A 19732-nucleotide genomic window follows, 5' to 3' on the forward strand; every position below is an offset into this window, starting at 1 on the left:
CTGGCTTCTCCTACTTGGTGGGCTTTTGTTGCCTGAGGCATTCACTCAGCAGTGGGTCAGTGGGGGCCATCATCTTGATGTACTCTTGGAGGCTTGTTGTTTCCTCCTGGACAGTAGTTCGGACACTTACTAGTCCTCGGCCCCCTTCCTTTCGCTTCGTGTACATCATAGCATCAACCACCCAGTCTTCTATTGAAACATTGGAAGGGAGATCAAGCAGTGGAACATGGCCATTGCACAGCTCTCTTCACTAGTATCGGGACTGGATGGTTTGATTCTTCTTCTCTGAGCCTGGGTCACAATGCAAACCAGATGAAAAACCAAGTGGCGTGGTGACACTTTCCTGTGTCTTAATTGGCTTGGAAACAACAAAAGGTGATGTAGGAACAGTCGCCCACGCATGACTCCCAGCCAGATCATTGCCAAGAATCATTGAGAAACTTATTGGGGGTAACTCTGGCCAAATATCAACAGAAACAACACCTGCAGCAGTTCACTATTAATTTCCAACAGATGTCATGCCTTGACCAAACCCAACTCCATTCTCTTCATCAGTATACCACCTACAGTGGTGGTCAAAAGTTTACATACACTTAAAGAACATAATGTCATGGCTGTCTTGAGTTTCCAGTTATTTCTACAACTCTGATTTTTCTCTGCTATAGTGATTGGAACAGATGCTTCTTTGTCACAAAAAACAATCATGAAGTTTGATTCTTTTATGACTTTATTATGGGTAAACTGAAAATGTGACCAAATCAGCTGGGTCAAAAATATACATACAGCGATGCTAATATTTGGATACATGTCCCTTGGCCATTTCTACTTCAATTAGGCGCTTTTGGTAGCCATCCACAAGCTTCTGGCAAGTTTCTGGTTGAATCTTTGACCACTCCTCTTGACAGAATTGGTGCAGTTCAGTTAAATTTGTTGGCTTTCTGACATGGACATGTTTCTTCAGCATTGTCCACATGTTCTCAATGGGGTTTAAGTCAGGAGTAGTTTAAGATGTGTGTTTGGGGTCATTGTCCTGTTGGAACACCCAACTGTGCCCAAGACCCAACCTTCGGGCTGATGACTTTAGGTTTTCTTGAATAATTTGAAGGTAATCCTCCTTCTTCATTGTCCCATTGACTCTCTGTAAAGCACCAGTTCCATTGGCAGCAAAACAGGCCCACAGCATAATACTACCACCACCGTGCTTGATGGTAGGCATGGTGTTCTTGAGGTTAAAGGCCTCACCTTTTCTCCTCCAAACATATTGCTGGGCATTGTGGCCAAACAGCTCAATTTGTGTTTCATCTGACCACAGAACTTTCCTCCAGAAGGTCTTATCTTTGTCCATGTGATCAGCAGCAAACTTTAGTCGAGCCTTAAGGTGCCGCTTTTGGAGCAAGGGCTTCCTTCTTGCATGGCAGCCTCTCAGTCCATGGCGATGCAAAACACGCTTGACTGTGGACACTGACACCTGTGTTCCAGCAGCTTCTAATTCTTGGCAGATCTGCTTTTTGGTGCTCCTGGGTTGACTCTTCACCCTCCTGACCAGTTTTCTCTCAGCAGCAGGTGACAGCTTGCATTTTCTTCCTGATCGTGGCAGTGACAAAACAGCGCCATGCACTTTATACTTCCAAACAATTGTTTGCACTGTTGCTCTTGGAACCTGCAGCTGCTTTGAAATGGCTCCAAGTGACTTTCCTGACTTGTTCAAGTCAATGATTCTCTTTTTCAGATCTGTGCTGAGCTCCTTTGACTTCCCCATTGTAGTGTTTGTGATTGTTTTTATCCAATGAGCCCTTTTTAAATGGCCTCAGAGAAGTCACCAGCAGTAGTCACTCATGATCACTCACAAGAAGTTAAGAGGCCATGCTATGAAGCTCATGTCATTGACACAACTTTCTAAGTCTCCAAAATTGCTCATTCATGTTGCTGTATGTATATTTTTGACCCAGCAGATTTGGTCACACTTTCAGTTTACCCATAATAAAATCATAAAAGAACCAAACTTCATGAATGTTTTTTTGTGACAAAGAAGGATCTGTTCCAATCACTATATCAGAGAAAAATCAGAGTTGTAGAAATAACTGGAAACTCAAGACAGCCATGACATTATGTTCTTTACAAGTGTATGTAAACTTTTGACCACCACTGTATCTGAGACTTTGATGAGAAAGGTAACATTGTGTGCAAAATAAAGGATTGTTTAGCACCGTTTTCATTCAATACCTTGATCGGGACATGCGTATTACTACCCGCTAGTGATACCACAGCATTCATGATTGAAAGCCATCTCGACCACCAAAAATTAGAATCTTCTCGAGTAAGTCAATGAGATTTTGATCCACTCAATCAGTTTTTTCAGACACTATACAAAGCATAGCCAGAGCATGTACTGCCGTGTGGTGCTTTATTTTACCGTGCAGTAAAGGATCTTCTCATAGCTTCAGATCATGGACTGGTCTCTATGCTGGTTCTGCTGGACCCCAGTGCTGCTTTTGACACAGTTGATCACAGCATCCTGTTACATAGACTGGAACATGTGATTGGGATTTAAAGGGACAGCACTAGACTGGTTTAGATCATATTTATCTGATAGATACCAGTTTGCTCATGTCCATGGTGTTCCCTCCTCATACAGTAGGGTTAGCCATGGGGTTCCTTAAGGTTCTGTACTTGGACCAATCCTCTTCACCTTGTACATGCTTCCCTTAGGGAACATTATTCGGCAGCATGGGATAAATTTTCATTGTTATGCTGATGACACTCAGCTTTATTTATCCATGAAACCAGAGGAGACAGAGAAGTTAGTGAAGCTCCACACCTGTCTTAAAGACATAAAGTCCTGGATGTCTTCAAATTTCCTCCTCCTTAACTCAGGAAAAACTGAGGTCATGGTGTTTGGTCCTGAACCTCTCAGGGATAGATTAGATCATATGATCACTCTAGATGGTATATCATTAACATCTAGTCTCTCTGTGAGGAATCTAGGAGTAACTTTTGATCAAAATCTCTCCTTCAACTCACACATTAAATTAGTCTCTAGAAGTGCCTTTTTTTTTTACCTGAGGAACATCACAAAGATCAGGAAGCTACTGACACGGCATGATGCTGAAAAGTTAATTCATGCTTTTGTTACTTCCAGGCTGGACTATTGTAATTCTTTATTATCAGGGTGTCCAAACAACTCTTTAAGAAGCCTCCAATTGATCCAAAATGCTGCAGCCAGAGTTCTGACAGGTATTGACAAAAGAGATCACATAACTCCTGTAATGGTGTCGCTTCATTGGCTAAATTTAGAATAATTTTTAAAACCCTTCTTTTGACCTACAAGGTCCTCAGAGGCCTAGCTCCATCCTACCAGGAGGAGCTAGTGATACCTTATCAGCCCAATAGACCGCTCCGCTCTCAGAATGCTGGTCTACTTGTGGTTCCCAGAGTAGGCCCCCCTGCTATGGAACCAGCTCCCTGTCCAGGTACGGGAGGCTGACTCCATCGCTACTTTTAAGATCAAACTTAAAACCTACCTCTTTGAAAAAGCTTATTGTTGTTAATTCTGTACTTCCAGTTACTATCATAGATAGTAGACAAATGTCATAGACATGCTGTTATAGGCCAAGGCTGCCGGGGTCCGGAAACATGATCACCTGACAGGCCTCTGTCACCCCACTGGGTCATGGTTTCCTCTCCTCTCCTTTCCTCTCCTTTCCTCCTCCTCATCAAGCAGACTAGTTATGATGATTCCTGTGTAGTTTTTCTGCTTCCCCCCCTCTATTTATTTACAGGTATCGCTGCCTTTGGAGCTGCATGACGACCTCCGGCCCCACTGACCCATTGTATAGTGTATTTTTGTGTGTGTTTCTGTGCTCTGTGCCTCTCCTCTCCTCTCCTCTCCTCTCCCTTCCCTCTCCTTCTCTCTCCTTCTCCTTCTCCTTCTCCCTCTCCTCTCCTCTCCTCTCTCTGTACCCAGCCGGCCATCAGCAGGAGGGTCCCCCTACATGAGCCTGGTCCTGCTCAAGGTTTCTTCCTGTTAAAGGGGAGTTTTTCCTTGCCACTTTTGCTTGTCTGGGGTTAGGCCCTGGGATTCTGGAGACCGCCTTGAAACAATTTTGATTGTATAAGACGCTATATAAATAAAGATTGATTTGATATGATTTGATTTGACACTGACCTTTCCAGTTGCCCTCAACATGAAAATAGTGATACACCCTTGATCCTCCTTGGTGCTCTGTTGATGCAGACTTAGGAGGAAGACTAGTCCTCACCATTGTGAACATCACTATTATCCACTGCTTTATATTCCACTTAGGGTGCCTTACCAAACCAACCTTCAGTGCAAGCACAAAATCATCTGCCATTATACACTGTAGTATTGACAGACCCTCCAAATCTCAACTTCTTTGCATCTGCAAAATGCTCAAACAGGATGAAAAAAATGCCTGTTTCACATTCATTTAATATTTGCAGCAAAATTTAAGGGTCAACAGATCATATTTGCAAGTCTCAGAGCCATTAGATGTAGATCTTTCCCACTGCATCCTAGACCTCAATGCCAATAGAAAACAGTGTTCACCAAAATATGCACTGAGGCAATGACAAACCTTGTGTCCGAAAATGTCCTCACCTGACTAAAGACTAAAAGCTCTTAGTAGAGCTCAGCCCTTGTCTTTGTGTATTACTAGTGGTGTTTGTTTATGCACTGAGAGCCTGAAAGCCCAGCAATACAACCACAAAGTGGCAACTCCATTGCAGCAGCGGATGTACCCCCATGTGACGACTCTTCCTGCGATTTTCTCACCATACTGGTCACAAAAATAACAAATGGAGAAATCTTAATCACAGAGTGCATAAAACAGTAACACCATTTTATGATTAGCACACAAATACATAATCACGACACAGAAATTGTCTGACAAATCCACACAGGGACGGTCCCAAAATGGATGCATGTTTAAACAAAGTTACTTCCATTAAATAAAACAACTAAATGAGACAAACCAGATTAAGTGACGCAACTAGCTATTTACATTATTCTGTAAGCATGTGTTGGTCAGATTTAGTTTTACTTTGTTCCCCTGCCTTGTTTTTTATTTTTACTTTTTTGTGCTCATTTCCCTCATCTGTGCAGGCTGGGTGTGGCAGGCAGATTTCTCTAACCCCTCCTCTTGAGTTCCTTGCCTGCTGCTCGTCAGCTCATCGGGAGCAGCTGTATTTATCTCCAGCTCATCCTCTCGTGCTCTACCAGTTCGTTGTGTAAACGTCAAGTTGTAATTGTGTACTGGCTGCTCATTCTTAATGTGAGAAGCTAGTGTTTAGATTTTTGTTTCTCTGATTGCCTTTGTTTTTGTTTCAGCAGCCACACTCATACTGGTTTCCTGGGGACAGGCTGCTCACATTTGGTCTACACCTGCAAGTTTTGCTTGGTGCTCTTTTTGTTTCGAATAACCCTTTTTTGGGAAAGAACTTTTCTGGTCATGGTCTGCATTGTGGGCCTAATGGGCATTATGGGCCTCCTGTTGGGCTTCTGCCTTAACACATTTATCATTTATGCAAAGAGTGTGTGAGTGTAAACTACACGTGTGGAATACCAAATGTGTATCAGACAGAGAAGCATAACTACACTGAATCAGTGAGCCATGTCCTTTGTGAAGAAAAGTAGAGAGACTGCTGAGGCTTAAGTAACTTACTGGTAAGCTCGCAGGGCCCAGGTGTGCAGACAGGTAGGGAGGAGCATGACAATGGCACTCACACACCTAATAATTGAAATATGTTCAACTAAAGATAAAAATAAATCACTGTAGGCCTTTTTGTTTGGGCTTTTTAAAGGCCAAACAGAAAGAAAGAAAGAAATAGTATTTCCGGATCACACAAGTCCACTATACAGTGTTCTCACAAAGATCTAAATACTATCACTGATGTATTAAATGAAGAACTTTGTATCTGTTTGGTTTTAATCCAAATAGATATAGAAATAGATAAATTATTTCTCAGTATCCAAAAGTCTTGTTTGACCTTTAATCCTACTCCTAAAATTGAAATAGAATATTTAAATGTATTTCCTTGGCATATTTACGGTGGCCGAGAGGTGCAAAACACTTTAACAATCGGATGAAACAAATTTACGGATGAAACAAATTTACAAATGACGAAACACTTTAACAAGCGGCTGAAACAAATTTACAAATGACGAAACACTTTTACAAGCGGCTGAAACAAATTTACAAGTAACGAAACACTTTTACAAGCGGCTGAAACAAATTCACAAGTAACGAAACACTTTAACAAGCGGCGGAAACAAATTTACAAGTAACATTTTCTACCGGAAAGGGAATTACCGACCCTTGGTACGTTTGGGCCAATGGATGCGTTCCGTCGGTACAGTTGGGCCAATGGATGCGTTCCGTCGGTACAGTTGGTAATACCCTTTCCGTCAGAAAAAGCAGCCGGCAGAAAACAAAATTACAAGTTACTTTTCTTACGGAAAGGGTATTACCAACTTACTCTTTCAGCCGGAAAGGGAATTACCATCATTTGAATCGAAAGCGGGTAAGGACTTCATCGTGACGCAGGATGGACGACATGCAAGTGGCCTTTTGCCCGTTTTGTGGCAAACATTTGAGCAGGTTGACGCCGATTTGTGGTTTCTGTGGTCGGTCTTTGGCGTTTTTAAATGCCGCAGCACAGACTGAAGAACCAGCCGTACTGGGGGACGTCTCAACAGCCTGTTAATGCTAAGCAAAGTAAGTGTAGCATAGCCGTCGCTATCTGAAGTACGTACAACGTGAATCAGCTGTACCATTGGTTAGCGGCTGCTAACTTTCTAACTGAAGAAAAGAAGGACATTGTGGCAGACTACGTCCGATGGTATGTTATTGACCGCAACTCATCTGTAATTGACAGGTAAGTTAAATTTTCATTTGTTTTTTGTTGTTCCACCCACCCCCCACCCCCAAAAAATGAAATTTGCTTGAAATGTCTCATGGCATGTTACAACTACAACTATGATGTTACAACTGCTAGCCTATATGATGTCTGTCTCTCCATTCTCTGCCTTATGCTAATCTATAAATACTCAATATAACAAACAAATATAACCTTATAAACTTATAAAATATATAAACTTAAGATAATACAATTTAGATAGTTTAATTGGTTGTTGCTGTTGGCACTACACAGCAGTGAAAGTGTTTGTGTTCACTTTGTAGATTCAAAGATGGCTTTTCAGCCCTTCAGTTTCTGACAGCACTACAGCGACACCCTTCTTTGCTGACCCCAGTTCTGTGCCATTCTGAAAAGCGACTAAAACCAGAGGATTGAGTCCTGGTGGTCCATATTCAGAAAGGGGAGGTAAATGGCCTTCATCAAGTAATTTGCCTTTTATTTCACTCATTCACTTATAGATATATATGCTTAAAATGATCATTTATTTTACCAATTTCCATAGGAGTCAGTTCTGGATGGAGCTATTTGCAGACCTTAGAGACGCCGGATACTTCAACGGGAGTCATGAGCATCAGTGTTTGCTGAGATACTGCTTTGGTGATGTCATTCAGAAGGACTTGGATGAGTTGTTGGATTGTGGAACAGCCACAGGATCCGGAAGAAGTTTTGATGTTTGCCACAGGGCTGACATCACTCCCTCCTTCTGGGTTGGAACTGTTGCCAAAAATTGAGTTCCTGGATGGCTCTCCATTCCCAATGTCAAATACTTGTTCTAACTTGTTGAAATTACCAATCCTGGATTCCTACAGTGTGTTTAAGGCACAAATGGACTTTGGAATTCAAAATAGTCCAGGATTTGGCTGTTTATGAGCCATATTGGATTCAAATGTTTATTGTTATGCCGTTGTCATTGGTGCACCTAAAGGTGCAGTTCCAAGTGTTTTGATGTTAAAGTAAGAGGCTGTTAAGTGATGTTAAAGATGTGTTTTGTTGCAAGTGTTTGATGTTAAAGTAAGAGGCTGTTTTGTTTTATTTGACTTCCATGCTCATTACTACGCATTATGTTTATTCATATTTCCCACTTTAAAATAATGATGCTGCGGGTGACAAATTAAGACACTTTGTGTACAAGTTACACCTTTATAATGTCTTTTCAATCATAGCTGAGTAATTTCTTTTAGTTTCAGATACAGCTCAGTTGCAGACTGCCAGTACTCTGCCTTCTGTAACTGATTGCTCTGCATGGTCAAGTCCAGGTACTCCTGCATGTTTGCATCCCCACATGGAGCTCTTGTCAGGGGAGCCTCAGGAAAAGCATCCAGTTGAGTCTGTTCGATTTGAAATCCACAGTCTCTGGAGTCAAACCTATGTTACACAGAAGATATTATTATATTTATTTGAAAAACAAAATTACTGCAGACAATCTACCATCAAATATTACCGGTGTGGTAAGTAGTAGAGCTCATTGGGCACTCCTCCTGGACATGATGCTGTTTTGGAGGGCTGCAGCATTTTGGATCAACAAACACTTTCACTGCTGTGTAGTGCCAACAGCAACAACCAATTAAACTATCTAAATTGTATTATCTTAAGTTTATATATTTTATAAGTTTATAAGGTTATATTTGTTTGTTATATTGAGTATTTATAGATTAGCATAAGGCAGAGAATGGAGAGACAGACATCATATAGGCTAGCAGTTGTAACATCATAGTTGTAGTTGTAACATGCCATGAGACATTTCAAGCAAATTTCATTTTTTGGGGGTGGGGGGTGGGTGGAACGACAAAACACAAATGAAAATTTAACTTACCTGTCAATTACAGATGAGTTGCGGTCAATAACATACCATCGGACGTAGTCTGCCACAATGTCCTTCTTTTCTTCAGTTAGAAAGTTAGCAGCCGCTAACCAATGGTACAGCTGATTCACGTTGTACGTACTTCAGATAGCGACGGCTATGCTACACTTACTTTGCTTAGCATTAACAGGCTGTTGAGACGTCCCCCAGTACGGCTGGTTCTTCAGTCTGTGCTGCGGCATTTAAAAACGCCAAAGACCGACCACAGAAACCACAAATCGGCGTCAACCTGCTCAAATGTTTGCCACAAAACGGGCAAAAGGCCACTTGCATGTCGTCCATCCTGCGTCACGATGAAGTCCTTACCCGCTTTCGATTCAATGGATGGTAATTCCCTTTCCGGCTGAAAGAGTAAGTTGGTAATACCCTTTCCGTAAGAAAAGTAACTTGTAATTTTGTTTTCTGCCGGCTGCTTTTTCTGACGGAAAGGGTATTACCAACTGTACCGACGGAACGCATCCATTGGCCCAACTGTACCGACGGAACGCATCCATTGGCCCAAACGTACCAAGGGTCGGTAATTCCCTTTCCGGTAGAAAATGTTACTTGTAAATTTGTTTCCGCCGCTTGTTAAAGTGTTTCGTTACTTGTGAATTTGTTTCAGCCACTTGTAAAAGTGTTTCGTTACTTGTAAATTTGTTTCAGCCGCTTGTTAAAGTGTTTCGTCATTTGTAAATTTGTTTCATCCGTAAATTTTCTTTTTTCTAGAAACCTCATATTTGGCAAATAATAAAAAAAATAGCCCAAGACATTGGAATACTGGGGAAAAAAAGTCACCTGATCGGCTCTGACATTGCCATTATATTATATTATGCAATGTCTATCCATGTATAAACTACTGTAATTTCACCTGGGCCAGCACTTTCCAAGCTAGACTAAACTCCATATAACATCTTCATAAAAGAGCAATAATAATGTGTGCTCATCAAAGACCATTATTTCTAGTGTTTATCAAATGAATCATCTTGGATTAGTCTACTCTGGTCCTCCAATAAAAAATCCTCCCATCATCCTTTCATAATACATTTGCATACAACTATCAATCCCATACCTATTCCACACATAGCTCTTGCCACCTTTGACCCATTTATTATTGTACTTCCCTATCAGTTCTTTAAACTTTATTGGGGGCCAGAATATGGATGCTATTACCTGTAGATTTATTTAGCTTATCTTCACAGCAATTTAGAAGTGCACTAAAGTCACGGAAAGTCATGATCTGAGGCTTTTTCAGCACACACAGGCAGCACAAACCTTGTGTCAAAGTAAGACAGTATACATGCCTCAGGAAAGGAAGTGTTACTTCTGCCTTCTGAGCTACATTTGATTTTTAAAAGAAAGTAGCAACAAACCTTTAAAAACCTGAAAAAAATCATCAATCAATAATCTATAAGAATCTACAAAAGTTATACCGGTGCTTAGAAAGTGAGTATGAAAGTAAAAGCTGCAAATAGGTTAATGATAAGGATATGATGCACAGCTTTTTTTTTTTTTTTTTTAACCAGTCGTTGTCAGCATGTGTTACTTCTGCCTTCTGAGCTACATTTGATTTTTAAAAGAAAGTAGCAACAAACCTTTAAAAACCTGAAAAAAATCATCAATCAATAATCTATAAGAATCTACAAAAGTTATACCGGTGCTTAGAAAGTGAGTATGAAAGTAAAAGCTGCAAATAGGTTAATGATAAGGGTATGATGCACAGCTTTTTTTTTTTTTTTTAACCAGTCATCGTCAAGAGAATGAGTGTTTTGGACTTCCTCAAAGACAAGTGGACTGATACGGAAACGGCCCAGCACAGTCAGCATCAGACTTGCATTGAGGCAGCTATTGAAAGGTTCGACAGAATGAACACAGAGGCAATTATCTACACTTTACTAGAGGTTGTCATTGCTGTTTGCTGCTGTCTTGGTAATATGATGGTGGTTTTGGCACTGTGGTTGAGTAAAAGTATCAAACAGCCGACCTTCTGCCTCATTGTCTCTCTGGCTGTGGCGGACTTCATGGTTGGCTGTGTGGCCATACCACTTGCTGTGGTGGTGGATGGACACATGCAGACTTCATTCTACATTTGTCTCTTCCAAAGCTGCGTGGTCATAACATTGACCCTGGTCTCAATTTTGTGTCTCATGGCTATTGCAGTGGACCGATTCCTCCGAGTTTACATCCCTCTCAGGTAAGATTTTTTAACTTGCTTTTCTCACAATGTAATTGTATTAATGACCCAATCCTTTGTAAATACAGTGCAATGTATTTCATGTGTTTTTCTTTGATGTGAACATACACCAATCATAGTTTTTTTCTATTTCACTGAGGTAAAATCAACTCACCACATGTCATTGTTTAACTAACAACAGCTATATTTTGATTTTATACCTATGTCAGCTTTTGCTGCTCTTCTTTTTAGGTACAAACGGACAGTAAAGCAGAAGCATTCTTGGCTTGTAGTGACAGGATGTTGGCTCATTGCCATGCTGTTGAGTTTTATTCCAATGTTTGGCTGGTACAACCACGAAAACATGCCCAAATCGGCCAACTCTACTATTGTCTGCCGGTTTATAACGGTGATCCCCATGTCATACCTGGTTTATGTCAACTTTTTCTTATGCACTCTCCTCCCTCTGTTGGTGATGACCGTATTGTATGGAGCCATTTTCTGTACCATCCGAGGGAGCCTACGGGAGAAACCAGGCAACAAAGTAACAAATGAATCCCGGACTTACCTTCGGAAAGAGAAACAGCTTGCAGGATCGTTGTCTTTGGTCTTGGCTCTGTTTGTCATCTCTTGGCTCCCTCTTCATGTGATGAACTGCATCACTTATTTCGATAAGCCAGAAGCTGTGATTGACAAAGCCTTCTATGTGGGCATCCTGCTGTCCCATTTCAACTCTGCTGTAAACCCTGTTGTATATGCGTTCAAAGTAGAAAAAATCAAAAGAGCATACCTGGGCATCTGGAGATGGTTTATTACACGTGGTGATGATAATCAAGGACCCCAGATAATTCAGACGACAGAAAATAATTTAAGTAGTAATATGAATAATGGGGTTTAAATGGTGGGGAGAAGCAAAACTCTTCATTTCACTGTAAATAATGTTTATAATTATTGAAGAATTGCATTTGCGTTGTATGTGAATGTTCTGTCTTAAGTTCTTCAAATTTAAGAACTTCTTTCCGCTCAATATTTTTCAGGTTAGTAGTAAAGGTTGTAAATTTATTTTCAGTTTTTTTTGGAAAATTCATAAATGCAACATTGAAATTACTAATAATAACTTTAAATGTTTTTGATCTTTATGCTCAGCAAGGATAAAGTTTTTTCTGCCAGTGTTTCTGTTATGTATTACTGTTGAGAACATGGATGCTGTACAGTTTTTATACCATTGATGTTTATAATCGTTCAATATAGAAGATTAAAGAGATTAACCTTTTGTTTTACTTTAATTCCTTGTGCAGACAACTTTGACTTTAGTTTTGTTTTATGAACATTTAATTGTAAAGTTTTTACAATGCCGTAGTCATCCTTACATCCTTCCATCTGAGCTGAGTGCTGGTGCCGCAGTTATCACCATCACCTCACATGAAGAAGGTTCTAGATGCATGTTGAGCGCATGTTCTTACCCCGTCTGGGTTCTTTCCAGATACCCCAGCTTCCACCCAGAGACAAAAAGACTTGCATTTGGGGAATTGGTGAAGTCGCTACTCTAAATTGACACTAGGTTGGTGGTGTGTCTTTACATGTTCACCCTGCTATTCTAACTTTAGACTTATTATTTTTCCCCTAGCAAACGCTGCACCATTCACTGCAAAGCCCAGCTATTGAGCAAGAAGCCACAGAAGAGCTTAGGTCTCATCCTTTCTCAGTGACTGTGATGGTGGGGTTTGGGGAAGTGGTGAACCACAAAATATGTCACTTGAAAACAGGCTCACATTTATTGCTGATATCTTATGGCATCATTTGTCCCAGTTGTAGCATTTCTGTAAATGTTACACAAATGCACCTTTATAATTATTCAACGGTTGCTTTAAGGTAGAATACATTGTTTTTTTCTGTAATGCAGTCTTGCTTTCGGTTAAAGTTGCCATATATTTCTGTTCCTCTTTCATAACTGGGAATGAAAACTGTCTCTGACAGGACATCAAGTCATCCTATGGCTTACAAAGCTCTGTGCAGCCCACTCTTCATATATGAACAGCTCACGGTTTTCTTTAGCACATCCCAAAGATCCTCAGTGGAGCTGGGTCTTTATACACACCATATGAGTGTGACAGATTGAGTTATAAAGAGCCTTATACACAGCCTTAACATGCTCCTGATTCTTCGTCTTGTGCTGAATAGAGGCATCCTTTTTCCAATCATTGATCGTGTTGATGCAAAGCTGCTCACCACAGCAAAAGAAAGGGAATTGTATTCAAAACACACTTTGTTTGCTTGCTAAAACAAAGTTTACACTTTATTTTGATAATTAGTTTAGATTTGACTGCCAATCACATGCACAAAATGCAAAGTAAAGATATTTTTTACTCTCTCTATTATGATGTTATGTATATCATAATATATTTGAGTGGAAAAAATTAAAAGACGTTTTTAATCTATCGACCATCGTGTAATTGTAGTTCAATCGCTGCAAATTACAAACAACACTGTCCAACATCAGAACCTTCTGGATGGGCAATGGTGAAGAAAGAACCCGCCACACTACCTCTGATTCTCTTGGTGAGTTTCCTCCTGTGGTTAATCGAATGTTAATTGATTGAATGTAGGACTTATATGGGCTGATGCTAGCTCAATAATTAGGGAAAAGTTTAATTTTAATCTTAACTAATATTATTGTACGAGATTGATTTATTCTAGACGTATTCTGAGATTGTTTTTCCTTATTGCTTTCATTGTAAAACTTAATGAAAGCTGTTTTTTTCTGGGATTTAACATCAGCATAGTTAGCAGGGCTTGGTCACTGGCTTTTACTACCCAGTGTCATGCTTTTTTTTATGTAAATAAAGAACACACCTTTTTATTTGTCTTAAAATAGACAGTCCGAGAGGTCACACAAAGTTGTAACTTTAGCTACACCTATTTTATTTTTTCATGTATACTTGTAAGGTAGGACATTATTATTATTATTATTATTATTATTATTATTATTATTATTATTATTATATTATTATTATTATTATTATTATTATTATTATTATTATTATCATGCCAGATGCTTTATATATATATTTAAGATACAAGAAAGCTAAACTCATGTCAGAGTAGTGACAATTTACTTCCACAAGATGGCACTACAGTCACCACGTCACTCTTGGCTGTGCGTGTCATTCCATGCATACATTGTACCTCTCAAGGAAGGTAATAGACTGTATAGTTATCATCTGAGTAGGATCCAAGCCATCCCACAAACTATACAACCTACTACCTCACCTTGCTAGGCTCAACTTCAGCCATCTCTTTATACCCTGAATAGCAAAGATTTACATTCCAAACTTGGGTAAATGTTGCAACAAACCAGTAACAGTCCACATTTTTGCTTAATCTGTGGAGCTCACCATGGATGTCCTGCCTTTGACATTGCAGTGGGTCTGTCTGTCTCCTTAGGAAAGACAGTAGACTGTATAGTTATCTCAGAGGGAGGACTTAAACCCCACAACTATTCAATCTACTACCTCAGCCTTAAGGACAGAAACTGTACAGAAGTCTTGTCTGGTCTTGTACTATGGAAGAAAAAAAATTAAGATAGAGTGAATAACTTAATGTCATATATCACATCACACCGTATAACTTTAGAAGTAAAATGTTTTCATGTAGTCACATAATTTTCTTTACCGAGGCATTACTGCTGTGAATTTTAATGGATGTGAATGAATGTGTGGAATATAGCATATATTCTTGAACTGATACCTGTAAAAATGTGTCTTAATTCCTTGCATATTAAAGCCAATGGACACATCTGTGAATGTGGACTAAATAATTTGTACAATCCAGAGAAAATTTCCCCACATATTGTGACCTTCACTTGTGTTGTATACGTGTGTTTGTGTGTGTGTGTGTGTGTGTGTGTGTGTGTGCGTGTGTGCGTGTGTATAAAACCACTTGATTGCGACCTCTGAAAGATCAAATGTAAAAGTCCCTCCACAATCTAGAACATCATCTACATTTCCTGAAAATTTCATGAGTTTATTTGCTTAAAACAAACACACAGTCTGTCACATAAAATGTATGTACTATACCAATTAAAACTGTTTATTGAAGGAAATCTTAGTCAAGAATTTGTTTGCCAAGTTTTAGTTGGACTGCATATTGTGTTTTGTTGCCTGAATTCCCAAAAGTTGGAAATGGTTAAAGCAACTTGATAGAGGTCTTTTCCTGACTTGGTCTTTTTACCTCAAAAGCAACCAAAAGATAAAAAGATAAAGTCCATATTGAAACCAGTTTATGGAGTCAACATTTGTTTCCAACCTGCTTAGATTTTGGCAGGCATATTTTTGTGGAACTCTATGGATTGTTCTAAAAGAGGAGCTGAAGGGTTGACTTCAGAAAATTGCCCTTTTTGCTTAGTGTGAAGGCCACTTCAAGTCCATTGAAAAAGGAGCTTGTTTACTGTGCCAGCTGGAGTCTGGCACACAAGTTGGGTATGTCTGGGCCCCAACAGAGCCATACTTTGGCTGTCCGGAATGATCCCAGACAGTTATGACAGACAACTGTTAAACCAATGTAAAGGCCGGTACACTTTGCATAACTTAGTATGTGAACACTGGTCAGGGGGGGAAGTTCATTAACATTCTAAATTCCTCTTTGTCCTAATTAATATGAACAGTGATTGAAATGTTTTGGCAGGCTGCACGACTGTGTTGGCTGGGCCATTATGAAAGGCGCAGGGGCATCAGAGAGAACAAGTCCTTAATTGAGCTGTTGAATTAATTAGATGAATTAGATTGATAAATGGTATCAAACTCCACTGAGTGTCTGACTGATGAAAATGATAGAAGGAAACACGAATTAAAATCTTTGTGTATTTAAACACAAAGGGTTTTTTGTGTATGTTTGTGGTCTAATGTCTGGGTTTACTAGCACAATTTAAATCACAGCATACAGTAACATATTAAGAATTACCAGGCAAAAATAGGTTGCCTTTTAAAGTAAGTTTTTTTTTTTTTTTAAAAGCAAATATAATACAAGACAAAGTTGAGGGTGAGTGATAAGATGTTGCAGACAGATGATGAAGTTAAGAGCTGGTTGATTTGTTTGGTTGCATTCTTACCTCTGCGTACTATAGAATAGTGTGTGAACTTTTTAATCAAGAGCTCTAATAAACGCTCATTAGTGCCACCATTGCATGTAGGTCCCGGAAATGCCAGTAATGGTGTGACCGTGGCAATTCTCAGGCTGTCGATAGGAAAATGGCTGCTCTGTAGCAGCATATGAATAGAAAATAGTGCATTAAATCCACAATCTTCAGCAGACATTAACTCGATGCAAAAAACAATAAAAACACCGCCGGCCCAGTCATTCTCTGTTGCCTCATAGAGGCAGCTTGTCTTATAATAGTGAACACCTCCTTTAAATGTGTTGAAAACACGCAGAGAATTAAGTAGAAGTATATAAAAAAAACAGTTACAAGTTGGCATTGGTCCATGATGATCGGTGGAGTATGAGGCATGACTGTGAGGGAGAAGACGTATGTTCTCGTATTCGTCCCTTTCCAAAATGTGGTGCCAAGAAAAGGGCATTGTCTGCGTGCCAGGCTGAGTCTCAATGAGACAAAAAAGGGGGTGGGGGATGATGTTGCGGTTGCAGCATGGCAGAACCCACAGCCGAAAGGGGGAGGAGAGCATTGGCAGCAGCGCCATAAGAAGGTGCCGTGTCAGAGAGAGGGTATGTGATACCACACGATCAAGTACGGAGGTAGCATACATACATGGTGCTGGCACTCATTCGTTAGCAGGACACCCAGGACCATGTACAGATATTGTCCACATGCTGGTGCACATCTCTTATGAACCCGGCCAATGTAATCTGATCATTTGTGATTAATCCCATTAAACAAACTGGTATGCCAGACTGTTGCTTTCTGCTTCATATATGTTTTAGCCACAGTGCAGTGGCTGTTCCTGGTGTCCAGACTGCATCTGAAAAAGGATTAGCTCATACATTATTGTTTGTTTTGGTGAAAGTTTGATATAAGTGTAGTTAGTTGTCACTTGCTCTCCATTGTCTGGGAAGCATATAATATTAATATAATATTCCATATAGGGTAAACCTGATGTTACTACTCTTCCAGGTGTTATTTTTCTTGGATTTGGCATTACCGGTAGTTAATGTAAAATGGATCAGTCAGGTTAGATCCTGCTTACAGACCATGAATATTGGAGATGTAAGTCAACAGGAAGAGTTAGAGGAAGAATCCAGCATGACTTTGACAAAACAAACAAACTTTGATCCTGGTAAACTCACGGCATCATTCAAATGGGGAGGAGAGAAATAAAAGTTGAAGATATGGTTGAACAAACATGACATCAAGAACAAGAGAAATGTAGGAAGAAAAATACATTTTTACTTCCTGTCTGCACCTTCACGTGGGTCATAATCATTGGCATTTGTGAAAATACTTTTCTTAACACGACTTTCTCATTTTCAGCAAAGGACTTGGTTCTCTGCTGTTTTCATGTAAATATTAAGTTTTTTTAATGATAAAGTAAACAAAGATTAATATTATGTTAATATAAACCCTTCGGTTTTACATACAAACCCTTTCAGAGTTCTGTTCTTACAGAACGATTATTTAACACAATTCTAACTACTTTATAACATTTTGCTTCCTAAATTCTTCAGACATTCAAGCACAGAATCCTTAAACTAGTATCCTTTGAGATATTTGCTGTTGTTTAGCATGTGCACGTGCACACGCACACACACACACACACACACACACACACTTCAGTCACTTGTTACCAACTAACTGTGTGTGAACCGTTGTGGATTTTTATTTTTGCATTATTTGCTATCACACAAAATCTGAAGTGCCATTTGCCGTGGTAATGCTCAAAACAAAATCAAACTGACAAAATGTTCAGCAGATTTAGTTCTGTTCATTCCAAAAACAAAGAAGACCTCTGCACAGTGTTGCAGGTGGCTTTTCAAGGTGTAAAAGAACAATGGAAATGGATAAAGGGAAAATGCGCAAAAGACTATGGAGGTCCGAACAAAGGCAGAATCAAAACAGAAATACCTGGAGATGACTTTTTTGGGTACAGGACAGGCTAAGGATTCGCCCATGGAAAATGAAGTTTACAAAAAAAAGAAAGAAAAAAAAACAGTTTAACTTCTCTCTATTTTGCGAGCAGGAGAAAGTCTGAGGAGTGCATACCCACTAGCAACCCCACTCAAAAGGGCTGGGGCTTTGAGGAGTTTTTGGGCCATGCCTTTCTCTTTCCCTGCCCACTTCTGCCCCACTGCCAAGAGCGAAAGACAGTGGTGAAAAGTGAAGCAGGAAAATAGATCACAAAGTCACACACTTGCATGTACAGAAAACACCTGGAATTTGCACGAGTGGCGTCTGAAGCTAAAATCCAATGCAAAATCCCGGAGCCCGCTGATGGAGCAGTCACATGAACTGCAGCTAATACGTCAACAAATGAATGTCTCACAGGAATATGAATTAAAACGCAGAGAGAGGAATAAGCTGAAGAAACAGAAGTCAGTACTTACGTGCTGGCCTGTAGCACAGAAGTTATGACAAGTTGGCCAGATTTTTTTGTTCCAGTGCTTTCTGAAGCATTTCAGAATAAATAGGTTTAGGGATTTTCTTAGAGCCGTACAGCAAAACCTTTGTCAGCATTTGGCAGCGTTCCCAGGTAGTGCATGTCGCTCAGTTCCCATTTCAAGCAGCCACCCTGCACGTCTTTAGTAGTTCGGCATCTGCCTGTGCTTTTATGTGAATTTACAGCCGGTAACTGCCGACCTTCTCATTTAAAAGATTGTACTACTGAGTGTATGTGTTTGCTGTTGGCATCACAGTGTGTATTTTTATTGACAAAATATGTCACTGTGTTCAAAAAAGAGGAGCTGTCACTGAAAGAGGGATATCCAATTGTATTTCCTGTGGATCATAACAATTACATAAACAAACAAACAAAAAGAAATAAGGGGGAAAATACCCATCTGTTAGATTCCATTGTCTTAAATTTCCTAAATGTGCGGGTGCCACAGGCGCTCATTAGAATCTCTCCTCAGGCAGTAGCCAAGACAGCTTCCAATATGACGTCACACTTCATTTTTTTCATTTATTCTTTATCCTCTCCCTCCCCATGCTGTCTTTTTAGGTCACTTGCTTGGTGAATTTCCTTGAAGGATTTGCTTTTAAACAGACTAGAAGTCACAAATCACTGTGCTGAAAACCCAGCTAGAACGATGGGCAAGACGCTGCACATTCCTCGTCTCAAAATCTTAACTCTCTTTCCCTTTTCCTCCTCTCCAACACTGAGCTTGTAAAAGTTTCAGCTGCAAGGGGTTTGGGCCAGCCTCTATTGGCACTGTTTCAAAAGTGCACTGCCTGTTTCCGAAAAAACGGAGGGGACAGGTCTCCGCAGGGAGTGCTGCCTCCATGCACTTTTTACCACCGCCCTTCTGTCTCGCTCTCTCTCTGTTTGGGATTCAGAGCAGTGACTGCTCTTTTACTCTTGTTCGACAAGCTCAGTTGTCTCTTCAGAGGCTTGTGACATAATGAGGATTAATCCTGCAAAGACTGGCCCAAAGCAGAGGAAACACTAGCTGCTAGACTGTTTCCTGACACTCTATATTGTCCTTCATTTCAGATCTTACCAGACATAACATTCTTAGCTTAGACCCCTAGCTCCGTGATGCTGCCTCACTTAATCTGGAAAACCAATTTGTACTTTCATTATGTTTGCATCTTTTGGCATGTATGCAGATGGCAT

The 19732-nt window shown here is 40.0% G+C and overlaps 1 long non-coding RNA gene across 1 annotated transcript; it reads right to left on the bottom strand.

The window, feature by feature from the left end:
* Window positions 1-7981: 7981 nt before the first annotated feature.
* Window positions 7982-18877, bottom strand: LOC130523812 (uncharacterized). The gene is made up of 5 exons (XR_008950020.1): window positions 18025-18877; window positions 14462-14509; window positions 8750-14388; window positions 8378-8439; window positions 7982-8301 (listed from the first exon to the last, which is right to left on the bottom strand). It is a non-coding gene; the product is annotated as an uncharacterized LOC130523812 (long non-coding RNA).
* Between the last annotated feature and the right edge of the window lie 855 nt (window positions 18878-19732).

Source organism: Takifugu flavidus, chromosome 4 (assembly GCF_003711565.1).
Source record: "Takifugu flavidus isolate HTHZ2018 chromosome 4, ASM371156v2, whole genome shotgun sequence".
Taxonomy (NCBI): Eukaryota; Metazoa; Chordata; class Actinopteri; order Tetraodontiformes; family Tetraodontidae; genus Takifugu; species Takifugu flavidus.